This window comes from Brassica oleracea, chromosome C6, assembly GCF_000695525.1.
Source record: "Brassica oleracea var. oleracea cultivar TO1000 chromosome C6, BOL, whole genome shotgun sequence".
NCBI lineage: Eukaryota > Viridiplantae > Streptophyta > Magnoliopsida > Brassicales > Brassicaceae > Brassica > Brassica oleracea.
The window spans coordinates 7,419,121-7,431,442 of record NC_027753.1 but is presented as its reverse complement, the minus strand read 5'-3'; the positions used below and the strand labels follow the sequence as shown (position 1 = coordinate 7,431,442).

Below are 12,322 nucleotides of genomic sequence, written 5' to 3'. Positions count from 1 at the left end.
TCGGAATTTTGTAAAATCCCCCAACGGCTCTCCAACGGCTATAATATTTCCTCGGAATTCATCGGTTTTTTCCGAGGAAACCCAATTTTGTGTTTCCTCGGAATTTCCTCTGAAATTTCTCGGGATATTCCGAGGATTTCATTTTCCGTCGGAATGTCCGTCAGAATACCTTTGTTTTCTTGTAGTGCTAAGCAGCTCGGATCATTTTCAAAAGAAGAAATTGCTCCTAATGATCAAGTCCAAAGCCAAATCCCCCACCTAAGTCAGCAAGAAGAAGAAGAAGAAGAAGAAGAAGATAAGAGAAGGAAGGAGAAGAAGAAGAAGAAGAAGAAGAAGAAGAAGAAGAAGAAGAAGAAGAAGAAGAAGAAGAAGAAGAAGAAGAAGTTGTTTAACTTAAAACTTGCTTTGCTTTATCTGGAATTGAAAACCTTGTTTTTATGTTATATATGTGTGGTTTGGAGAAATCTTTGTCATGATAATATCCATGTGGCTTTTAATTGAACTACTTTTTTTTCAACGTGGATGCATTACATAATTTATCTTCTACTCTATCTTTTTACAAGATAGAATATTAGGGTTGCTGAGAGGCTGGACCGAATACCTCATATTTATTTACCTATCCAATCAAATTCTCCAAGAATTTCAATATTTTAGTTCCCATCACACAATAGGAAGTTCTGTTATGATGAAATCTTCAGTTAGTGAGAGATTTTGAATTTGGAACAACAAAGGCTTTAAACCTTTTACAAACTCTGCTCATCAGCTTTTACTTCTGACTCGTGTGTTTGAAGATGGAGTAAATGTCTAGAGATCATCAAAGGCATCATTTTCTTATATCAGCTGCTCCAGCACAACCGCAGAAACTCTCACCATAAAATGATACTGCTCCACTTTCATCCTTCATTTACCTCTAAAGAAATGAGGATGCTTTTTCATGCATTGCTTACGTTTTATCTTCTTTCATCAGGTCACTCCTACTATGTTAAGTTCAGGAGATAGTGAATTTCTGTGAATGCAGTGAAGTCAAGATTACGTGAACATCCTGGATCTGGGAGTAATTCACCAAAGAATGGGTATATCAACTATCAAGTTAACAACATTGTGTCAAAAATGCTTCTGCTATGCATTTGTCTACGTTCTCGTTCCAACCTCTCAGTGTCGAACACTTTTGTTGCAGCTGAGGTCAAAGAAGCAATTGAGACCTTGAGAGGCAACTACGATACCAAAAATCACCATGAGCAAGCACATCTGCAACCCATCTTTCACCTTTGATTTTCTCAGATCGCAGAGACTAACGTTGTCTCTCAGGGTCAAAGCTTTAAATCAGAGAGCCGGTTTACAGATTAGGCTCTGCCTGGTATGAACTTTTGGCTTTAGACTTTTAAAGTAGTAGAGACTTTTAAAGTAGTTGAGACTTTTTTGCTCCCCAAAAAAGAACTTCAAAACTTTAAATTTGAAGTTTTGAAGAGTAAAACTCTATAATTGAAGTTTCACTATTCAAAACTTCAAATTTGAAGTTTCATATTTTTATTTGCATTTTAGTTCATACAACTACACATCACATTTATGATTCATAAATATTTTTTTTTGTTTATTGTTTTAAACCATATCTCATAAATATATAAATTTTGTTTACATAATTTAAATTTTACACATAAAATTAAATAAATTTAAAATAAGACTTAAAATATTTTAAACTTGATTTAGACAACAATAATATACAAAATAAACTTAACAAAAAAGCTTTTAAAAAGTACATGAATACATAACTATTACACAAATTTAAATATTACAACAACACTAATAGTTAGGTAAGTTTGATCCGGAACCTTCAAAATTTTCAAATATTTTCTAATTTTTTTTGTTTAACTGAAGATGGTTGTTGTTGTTTTGTTGTTTTTGATGTCTTTTTTCGTACAATTTTTTCTTATTTATATCGAATATATTCACGAGTATTAATATCATCGATAAAAATTAGTCTTTTAGCAATATCATATGTTTTTCTTTTACTTTCTTGTTCTGGTCTAATGTATTTACAAGAATTAATATCACCCGATTTCAGCAATTTTTAGCTTGTAATCTACAAAGTAAAAATGAGGAGAGCCCTTTTTACTTCGAAATGCACTAATATGGTTTTTTGTTTGAAGTTTAATATTAATTAAGTTATTTTTAAAATGTATATATATTTTAATATACTATTTTATTAATTAATATTGTTGTAATATGTTTATATATGTGCTAGTTATTTACAAAAGTTTTATGAATTCAAATTAGTTATCATAAATATAAGGACCATATTATAAAATACAAATAGTTTTGAAGTTGAATTTGGAGTTCAGTTTTTGGAGAAAAACACCTTTAAACTTCAAATATAGAGGTGTTTTTGGAGTTGAATTTTGAGAACTTCAAACATAAATATAAGGACCATATTATAAAATATAAGGACCATATTATAAAATTTTAGAGGTGTTTTTGGAGTTGAACTTCATAAATATAAGGACCATATTATAAAATACAAATAGTTTTGAAGTTGAATTTGGAGTTCAGTTGAATTTGGAGTTCAGTTTTTGATTGAAGTTTAATATTAATTAAGTTATTTTTATTTAAAATTTTATAGAATATTTTATTAATTAATATTGCTGTAATATGTTTATATATGTGCTAGTTGTTTACAAAAGTTTTACGAATTCAAATTAGTTATAACAAATATAAGGTCCATATTATAAAATACAAATAGTTTTGAAGTTGAATTTGAAGTTTTGCTTTTGGAAAAGACACATTTAAACTTCAAATATAGAGTTTTGGAAATTGCAAGTTTCTTTTTTTTATATGCTCTTACATGGCCAAAAAAATTCTGCATCATACTAAAAAAAATCTGTATGGACTCCTACAAGTTGATTTACGTATTTAGCCTTAACGAAATGAGTAAAAAATAAAAATAAAAAAAAAGATAAATCTCAAAACGGATACGATCTCGACCGCCGGACCTCTCAAAACCGCCGGACCTTCTCTCCCTCTAGACCGCCGGATCTCCTCGTCGCTGCTCCACCGTCTCGAACCGTCTGCGCCGTCATCTTTTTTCATCACCGCCGCGAGCTCATCCTCATCGTCTGTGTCGTCACAATCAGTGGGCCGGTGTACACGATCGAGCTTATCGATCTTCCCAAAAACGATCAATTCATGTTGGTCAGGAAGAAGCTTAGGTCGAGGACAAACAAATCGAACGAATCAAGCTTGCAAATTGGGAATTGGCGATTCCACCCTCGCGGATCGAAAGATCCAAAGCTTTTCTCAACTTTGAGATTTTTTATAGAATTGGTCCCTGCACTTTGCATATCTTCGTTTGTGGCCTCAAACTTCTAAAAGTTATAGTTTTCTCCTCTATTTCGCCCCAGAACTTCTGATTATACAACCAGACCCCTGTGTATGCAAAATGTACAAATGCAACTCCTAATAATGCCTAAATGTAATATTTAAACATAAAATGATCAAAATTAATAGCTAAAAACCTACAAAATTAATATACATCAGACTACATTAGACTTTTAATATTTATTTACTTTTTTTCACCACAATATATTTAGAAAACATTCACAAGACATATTTTACAAAATTTATGATTCGAGAATATTGTAAACATAGTATAAACACAAACAAGCGGTACAACTAATAAAATTATATTTTGTGTATGGTACAACTAATTTTTTTCAATTTCGTAGTCCAAGTACAACTATGTTCAAGCCGGTACAACTCTAAAACCGGTACAACTACGTGTTAATATGTTCATTTAGTTGTACCAGTTTATGAGTTGTACCGACTTGAACGTAGTTATACTTGGACTATGAAATTGAAAAAAAATAGTTGTACCATACACAAAATATAATTTTATTAGTTGTACCATTTATTTACGTGTCCATACTATGTCACAAATGTTATTTATCATATATTTTGTATAAAGACGCTCAACGGGCATCTCCAACCCACTCTATTTTCTACACCAAAATCTATTATAGAGAAAAAATTTCTCCAACCCCACTCTATATCTCACTCTAAAATAGTGTAACTCTATTTCTTACTATATATTTGGAGTAACTCTATTTCTTACTCTATTATAGAGTGAAACTTTTTTATTTATACTTTAGTCCTTTTATTTTTTAATCTTTTCATTTTGTAACTATTTATGTAATTTAATTATGCAAACATTACATAATTCTCTTCAAAACAATATACAAACGTTTGAAACTTATTATTATTAGCCAAAGAAAACAAGCATTAAAATTAAAAATAATTTTATAAAATTAGCCAAAGAAAACATATGCTAAAATTAGAAATAAGCAACATAACATAAAACTAAAATCATAGATAATTGTGATTTAATATTCTGGTAAATTGTCTCAGATCCACCAAGATTGTTAAAGTATTATCCAAATGAGGTAGGCGAAGGAGTAGCTTCTTGTTCATGTTGTTTACCACGTCTTTTTTGTAAAATTCGTGTTCGTTCATCTTAAAAATATGCACGAACTTCTGGATCTTGCACTGAATTCAAATCACAAAATGAATATTTGTTTTCTTCCTCCAGCTCATTCAAAGAATAATTCTTCTTTTGAATCTCCAAGTGGTATTCTCGTTGTGCTCTTGTCTTCTTTAGTTGTTCCAAAAATTCAGTATTTCTTTCTTTTAAGGTATTGATAACCGATGTTGTTTATCACCAAGTTATAGATTGTTCAACGATTACTTTTCGGAGACGCCGGTGTACAATGATGTTATGTTTCGTAGGAGATATCGTATGTCTCGTCTTATATTCCTTCGTATAATCGAAGCCGTTGAAGTTATGATAAACTACTTCACACAAAAAAGGAATGCAACGGGCATGGTTGGATTATCGTCTTTGAAAAAAGTAACGGCCGCATTTTGATGTTAGCATATGGTCTTCCTACTAATTTGGTCGATATAGAAAAATCAAAAATAAAAAAGCTCATTTTTGCTTCGAAATTTGTTAATTGATCATTCGTGGGAAAGATACACTAATGGTGATGTTTAAGTTAAATGTATTAAGTTTTAATATAATGTAATGTAATTTTTAAGACAATAAATGTTTGATATAAATATATAATTTATAATAACTTTGTGAAAATAAAATATAAGGGATCAATTTGTAAATTTTGTAAGTAAAAGGTATTAGTCATAAAATAAAAAATAAAATATTTAAGAAAATTCTTTTTAGAGTTAAATATAGAGTAAACCATTGGAGAGAAATCCTACTATATTTTAGAGTTACTTTATATTAGAGTAAAAACTACTCTAAAATAGAGTAAACCATTAGAGATGGTCTTAAGTCAGAGACTATGAACCAAAAATTGATTTCTCACTTCACTACTTTACCACTTACATCGTAAAATTCACAAGGTAAGTATGAGTCATTTGCAGTTCGCCCTAGAGACGCTCCTAGACACGATTTCCGAAGCAGCGCCGCAAGCAAATTTTCTCGACACCGGTAAGGCCTCTGGCCGCCGGCGTCGGGTCCTCCACTCCGTCACTTGCTCCGATCTGGTTTCTCCTTGCTCTATCGTCGTCTTCAACATCTGGGCCTGTGTCTTCGCCGTCTCCTACGGCTCTGTCTCGCCGGCGTCTCTCACAATCGTCCCTCCGACTCCTCTCCAGGTCGTCGTCTCTCCTACGCATTCCAATTCTTGTTATATCGTCACTCCCCTCTCCAACCAAATTCCTGAGCCTCTTCTACTCCGCCTCTCCCCCTCGCCGGATCTAGACAGCGGTCAACAAGCCTCCTCTCCACAGAACCGCCTCGTCAATTCATCAACTCCAAATCTCGAACACTGGTTCAAGAATCTTAACCGAGGGTTTCAAATAGACAGATCTCTTGATTTGGTCCTTCATTTTGTTGTATTGGGGCTACGTCTCAGCCTAGGTTTGTTGAGAAATATGAATCCCGGTAAGGTAATATCGGAATTCAGATGCTCCGCTTGACCCCAGGTCCCGCCCCCTCTTGGAATATCGTCAAGAACATCTACTCACCTACCGCCTCCTCCGTCTACTTCACTGTGGCCTTAACTGCCGCCGCCATCCATCCTACCGGCATTATCACTACTACCCCGCTCACTGCCACCTCCTCTCCTGCTCCTCTCGACGCCACCACCTCTCTCGCCTCTTTCACTGTCTCGTTTATCCCTCTCCTCGTCGCCAGATATACTGTGCAAGAATGTGGACTCACTAGATTTACTCGTCACTACGTCACCGTTGCGTTTCCAACACACTACGCCGTCTCAAGCATCGACGGTTCTTCACAGAGTTGGCTCTATGATCCTCTCAGCCCTTTCCTCTTTGCCGGAACTACTGTGCAAGAGTGTGGACGCGCCAGATTTTCTCGCTACTATGTCACCACTGCGCCTCTATCACATTAAGCCGTCTCAAACATCGACGGTTATTCACAGAGTCAACTATGCGACCTTCAGATCGGAGCTGTTACACAGAGACCCAACCATCCCAAAGCTTTTTTATCTCTTATCCAATGTTTGCTCACACATGTTCTGGTTGAACGAGTGCGATGACTGTATGCTTAGGTCTCCTTTGGCTACAACTTGTTGGGCTCGACACGGTAATGTTGAGTTCCGAGGTTTTGACCCAACTAAACCTTCAGCTCTGTCATCAAACTTCATCCTAAGTGCCTCTTTGGAGGTAAAGTTAGAGCTTGAGATTCACCTAGTCTCTTCGGTAAGTCTTGTTGGATTTAAAGCTGATTATGCTTGTTTCAACGCCAAATCAAGTCGTATAGGACTCCGTACTCTCAGTGTTGTCTATAGTTCTGGAGCTTCTCACCTAAAGTTCTTGCTATTCAACATTCCGACTTCTTCTAATAGGTGTTTCAACGTCGTTTTCGACTATCAATTGTTCTTGAGAACAATCGCCATGGGAACAAAAGTGGAGCTGCCTTTTGGGTTTCTTCATTTCGCTGAGCATGACTCGCCCCGAAATGGTTTTATCTTTAGTTGTTTTGTAATGTTTTCTAGTTTCGTTCTACCGTCGAGCATGGCTCCGGGATCTTCTGCTTCAGTTGTAAACATTGATGCTCATTGAGCCTTTTATAATATAAGTTGTGTTACAAAAAAAAAGTATGAGTCATTTTTGCGTGAACTAAAGTCTAATTAATTTTGATTTCCTCAGGTTTTATGTGCTTCATAAGGACTCAGAGAAGATATCAAGCGAGCAGATTCTTTGACAGGTATGTGCTTTTCAAACTTGTTTGTTATTTAGTTAATACAATTTTATGAAAATCACATGAATGTGACACATACATGAAGTGAAGGCTATAGTTTCGTTTGTGTCGGTATGTGCTTCATAAGGATTTTCAGGTATATTTTTTTCCTTACTTTCTCTCTTTTAAATTGGTATTATTACATCTATTTTAATTTACAAACTACGTTAAGTGTTATTTGTAAAGCAGTAAAGGTAATGAAATTAGAAAGGAAGATCTTAGCTCCGTTTATAACTAAAAATGTTTTATTAAGCTGTCTTGACAACATTTCTCTCATTTATCTAGCATCCTTAGAGGTTCTAGAAACTGATTGCTTACATATCTGTTGATGAACAAGTAGATTCTTTTAACTAGTGGAACAGTATATTGTGCGTTTATAGGGTTTGGTAATCTATATTAATTATCTTTAGTTTGGTGCTTGTATGTATTATAAGGTCTCCTTTTTTATGAAATAAATGTATCTTGGAGTCTCTTGTAGATCAATGCAGGTGAGAGACTTCTGCAGATTGTGGTAGTAGTTTCTTTGAACTTTTAACGTTTCTGTGTTTTATGTCATGCTCACCCTCCTTGATCATTATAAACACTGTTAGAATCTATGTAGTTTGGTGCTTGTATGTATTATAATGTCTCTTATTTTGTGATGGAGTCTTGTAGATCAACATAGGTGAGAGACTTTAGCATGTTGTTGTAGTAGGATTTCTAATCTTGATGAATGTTTTTGTTTTTTTTTTTTGTTATGCTCTTAGCCGGTGTTATTTGGTGCTTGCGTGTATTTTAAGATCTCTCTGTTATGAAATGGATATATATTTTATAGTCTATTGTTGATCAACATTGGTGAGACTCGTGAAAACTGTGATAGTGATTTCATTGAATGTTGAATGTGTATGTTTTGTGTTGTGCTCCTCCTAACCTTCAGTAGTCACTGTTAGTAATCTTTATGTTGATTACAAAAATATTTATTAAAATTTTAGTTCGATCGGTGCTTGCATGTATTATAGTGATCACTGTTAGTAATCTTTATGTTGATTACAAAAATATTTATTAAGTTTCCGTTCGATCGGTGCTTGTAAGTATTATAGTGTCTTTTTTTATGAAATAGATGGTATATTGGAGTCTCTTGTAAATCAACATATGTAATGCTCGTGAAAACTGCGATAGTAATTTCTTGAATGTTGAATGTGTATGTTTTGTGTTGTGCTCCTCCTAAACTTCCGTGATCACTGTTAGTAATCTTTATATTGATTACAAAATATATATTAATTTTTAGTCAGATCGGTGCTTGTATGTATTATAGTGTCTGTTATTTGTTTATGAAATAGACTTAAATTGGAGTGTCTTGTAAATCAACGTAGGCGAGACGCTTCCGCAGATTGTGGTCGTAGTTATCTTGAATCTTTAGTGTTTATGCTATGCTCCTAACCCTCTTTGATCAATGTAAACATGTGAAATGACACCTTCTGGTATATGCTTTCTTGACTTATTTTCTCTTATAAATTGTTACTATTACAAATAAAAATTGACAAAGTAAGTTAAGTGAAAAAAAAAAAAAAAGTTAAGTGGCATACACGTAAAAAAGTCAATAAATTGGAAACGAAGATCTCAGCTCCATTTATAGTTGAAAATGTTCTATTAAGGTGTATTGGCAACATTTCTCTCAGTCGTTTAGCAACTTTGTGAGATTCTAGAAACTGATTGCTACGATAATCATTGATGAACAGGCAGAGGCGGACCTACGTTGACAAATAGGGTTGCAGCTGACACAAGTTAAAAAATAAGTAAGAACATGTTTAACATGTATGGTTGAAGAATAGGTTGTTCATTTGGTTAACTATCCCATCATTTAACATCCCTTTTCAATGGTTCGAACTACCCGAAGCATATGTTCTTTTTATTTTCCTCAACTATTGTTATACTGGGCCAAGGCCCACATTATCTGACACCCATAATAATTGATCCTGGATCCGCCACTGTGAACAGGTAGATTTAATATATATATATATTGGAACATTACATGTGTGTTTACAGTGTGTTATCTCTACTATCTTCAGTTTGGTGCTTGTACGTATTATAAGATCTCCTATTTTAATGAAATCGGTGTATTTTGAAGTGTCTTGTAGATCAACTTAGCTGATAGTCTCCTGCAGATAGTGACAGTAGTTTCTTTGAATCTTGAATGTTCTGTTTTTGTGTCATGCTCTTAACCCTCAGTGTTCATTATAAGCGGTGTTAGAATCTCCTTAATTTGGTGCTTGTGTGTATTAATAAGGTCTCTTATTTTTTTTGAAATTGGTATATTTTGGAGTCTGGTAGACTAACGTAGGTGAGAGACTCTAGGAGATTGTTGCAGTATTTTCTGTTTTGTGTTATCCTCCTAACCCTCACTGGTCAGTTTAAATGGTGTTAGTAATTTCTTTAGTTTGGTGTTTGTTTGTATTAATAAGGTCTCATATTTTTTTGAAATGGATATATTTTAGAGTCTATTATTGTTGAAAATTATGGTAAGTAGTTTCCTTGAATGTTGAATGTTTATCTTTTGTGTTGTAAACACTTCAGTGATTATTCTAAACACTGTGGTCGTAGTTATATTGAATCTTTAGTGTTTATGTTGGGAAGTGCTATGCTCCTAACATGTGAAATGACAACCTTCATAATTATGCCTTGAATGCAAAAATTGTTAGTAATATAGCAAAAAACTGGAAATTGTTCTTCTCCTGATTCATTCTCATCTTGGCGTTTGATATGTTCTGTTACTTCTCTGTTGGAAACGTTAACATGAGAAACTAATGTTGATTACCTGAGTGAAAACATAAAAGCAAAATCTATATACTAAACAAGGAAGAATGCACAATAAAACCTCTCGAATACCAAACACCGAAACTAAGAGAGTGATTGATATCGATCAATCAGAAGACACTTGCACTTCGAGAGTTATCGCAGGGCGTTCGATCTTCAGCTTCTTTCTCTTTCCCCAGCTGCAAAGAAGCCAAAAAAAAACACAAGTTAATTCAACAGAATGGAAAAGCTTGGAACACAAGGTAAGGCTTTTGTTTACATCTTACCCCAGCTGCAAGGAAGTGTCGGAATGGTGATCCTCTTTGTCATTCTCATCTGATGAAGAGCTCTCAGGATCTACTTGTGGTCCTGATGAACCTCTCCCCACCATCGACTCTATCTGAGGAGTAAAGTAGCTTTGAATCAGTAAAGAGATATGGTGAGCTAGTTGTAACGATTTAAACAAAATCTCTTACCTGTTTGCGCAAAAGTTGGTTCTCTTCCAATGCTATTTTCTCCTGGTAAAGCATAGTAAGCAAATGAATACAGATTGTGATATAGATTTAACATTGGTGATGATTGAGTTAGAGGAGTAGCCATGTTATTTACCTGTAACCGAGATGTTTCTACCTGGTTGAGCAAGATTGTCTGAAAACTTTGCAAGTCAGAGATGATTCTTTTCAATCTTTTGAATAAAAAAAAATAGTATTCGTTCACCTTTTGATCTTTGACACTAAGCAAGCTATCATTCAACTGGCTTTCAAGAGAAACAAGATCCGAGAAACTCATACCCTCAAGCTCCTGCTCTCATGAACAAACATCTCAAGAACACATAGATTCTTGTCTCTGTCTGTGATCAGCAGCAATGTACCCATATCTAGAGAGTATTTGCTCCATACTTGAACACAAAACCTTCCGTTAATTGGTCTCTTCAAGAACATTAATCGACTCTACTACTAATCTCGAGTCCTTAAACACACAAAACCCTAAGATTTATAATCTGCTCTGTTTTCTTCGGACGCAAGAAACAACGAAAGTTGATATTTTTTCCAAATCTCAAAACGAAAAAGAATCATTTTTGAGATTTACCTGCGGCTAGAGAAATTGTAAACGTCTCCCGTGTTGGAGAAGACGATAAGAGCTACGTCAGCGTCGCAGAGGATCGAAAGATCGTTAGCCTTCTTCATCAACACTTTGCGTCTGTTGGTGAAACTGACTTGAAGACGGTTCGCATTCTCTATCTTCTTTAACTCTATCTTTCCTCTCACCATCTTCTTCTTCTTCTTCTTCCTCTTCTCTCTACAATCAATCGAAAACAGGGGAAACAGAGAGAGATGGAAGTAGTAAAGTGTAAACCTTTGTATAGAGTTTTTTTTGGTATATATAACCACTTGACACTTGTTATGTAACCGTCTGACTTTTTATGGACCCTTATCGGGCCTAGTATAAAGCTGTTGAGCCTACATTCCTTGAATGTTCGGGATGTGCTCCTCCTAACCTTTTATGTTGGTAATTTTTTATGTTGTTTTTTAACTATTTGTGATTTAGTATCTGACGGATTCTAGAGACTGATCGCTAATATCCATTCATTAAAAGGTAGATTTATTTTCTGGTATTGAGTAATTTCTTTATTTTTACATTGTAATTAATCTCTATCTTGTTTGGTACTTGTATGCATCATAAGGTCTCTCATTTTGTAAAACTTGTGAAATGATAAGTTACAATCAGGGTCGTTCTGAATACAAACCAATGAAGCATGTGCTTCAGGGCAGACGACAATATATATATATATATATATATATATATATATATATATTCGTTCCACCGATAACAGAAATGTTATTTAGCTCTACCGGTAATAACTTCTGATATTGCACTTAATTAAAGACCACTAGATCCTGAAGCGCGGGTATGAATTTTCAGTTTTTAATTATTTATTTTGTTAAATGATGTATTTGTAATATTCGTTAATATTATATTCATTAAGTAAATATTTTTTTTTGCATCTTAAACTATCTATTTTCTTACGAATGTATGATATCATATAAAAAATATTTAAAAAATGAGTATAGAGTTAATTAGATAATTTTAAAAACAGAAATTTTTCTTTCGTGTGCGATATCATATAAATAATGATCCACCCAGTTAACAAAAATCATGATTATTTTATGTGTAATTTTTTTTATTTTGACCATTTCCTTAAAACTATATTAAATTTTACATATTTTAATTAGAATATTTTTAAGATCTTTACCTTTTTATTTGAAATGCAACTCAATA

General features: G+C 33.9%; 1 long non-coding RNA gene and 1 pseudogene across 4 annotated transcripts in view; one reads left to right on the top strand and one right to left on the bottom strand.

The window, feature by feature from the left end:
• Positions 1-1,423, top strand: part of LOC106299822 — an 8,936-nt gene extending 7,513 nt beyond the window's left edge. For 3 of the 4 annotated variants that reach the window (XR_001261892.1, XR_001261893.1, XR_001261890.1), the window contains 2 exons: positions 968-1,073; positions 1,178-1,423. This is a non-coding gene — a long non-coding RNA (uncharacterized LOC106299822). Of the gene's footprint in view, positions 1-791; positions 1,074-1,177 lie in introns of all 4 variants that reach the window. The other variant, XR_001261891.1, reaches the window with a different exon arrangement.
• Positions 1,424-10,169: 8,746 nt separating this feature from the next.
• On the bottom strand, positions 10,170-11,313 carry LOC106297355 (annotated as a pseudogene).
• Between the last annotated feature and the right edge of the window lie 1,009 nt (positions 11,314-12,322).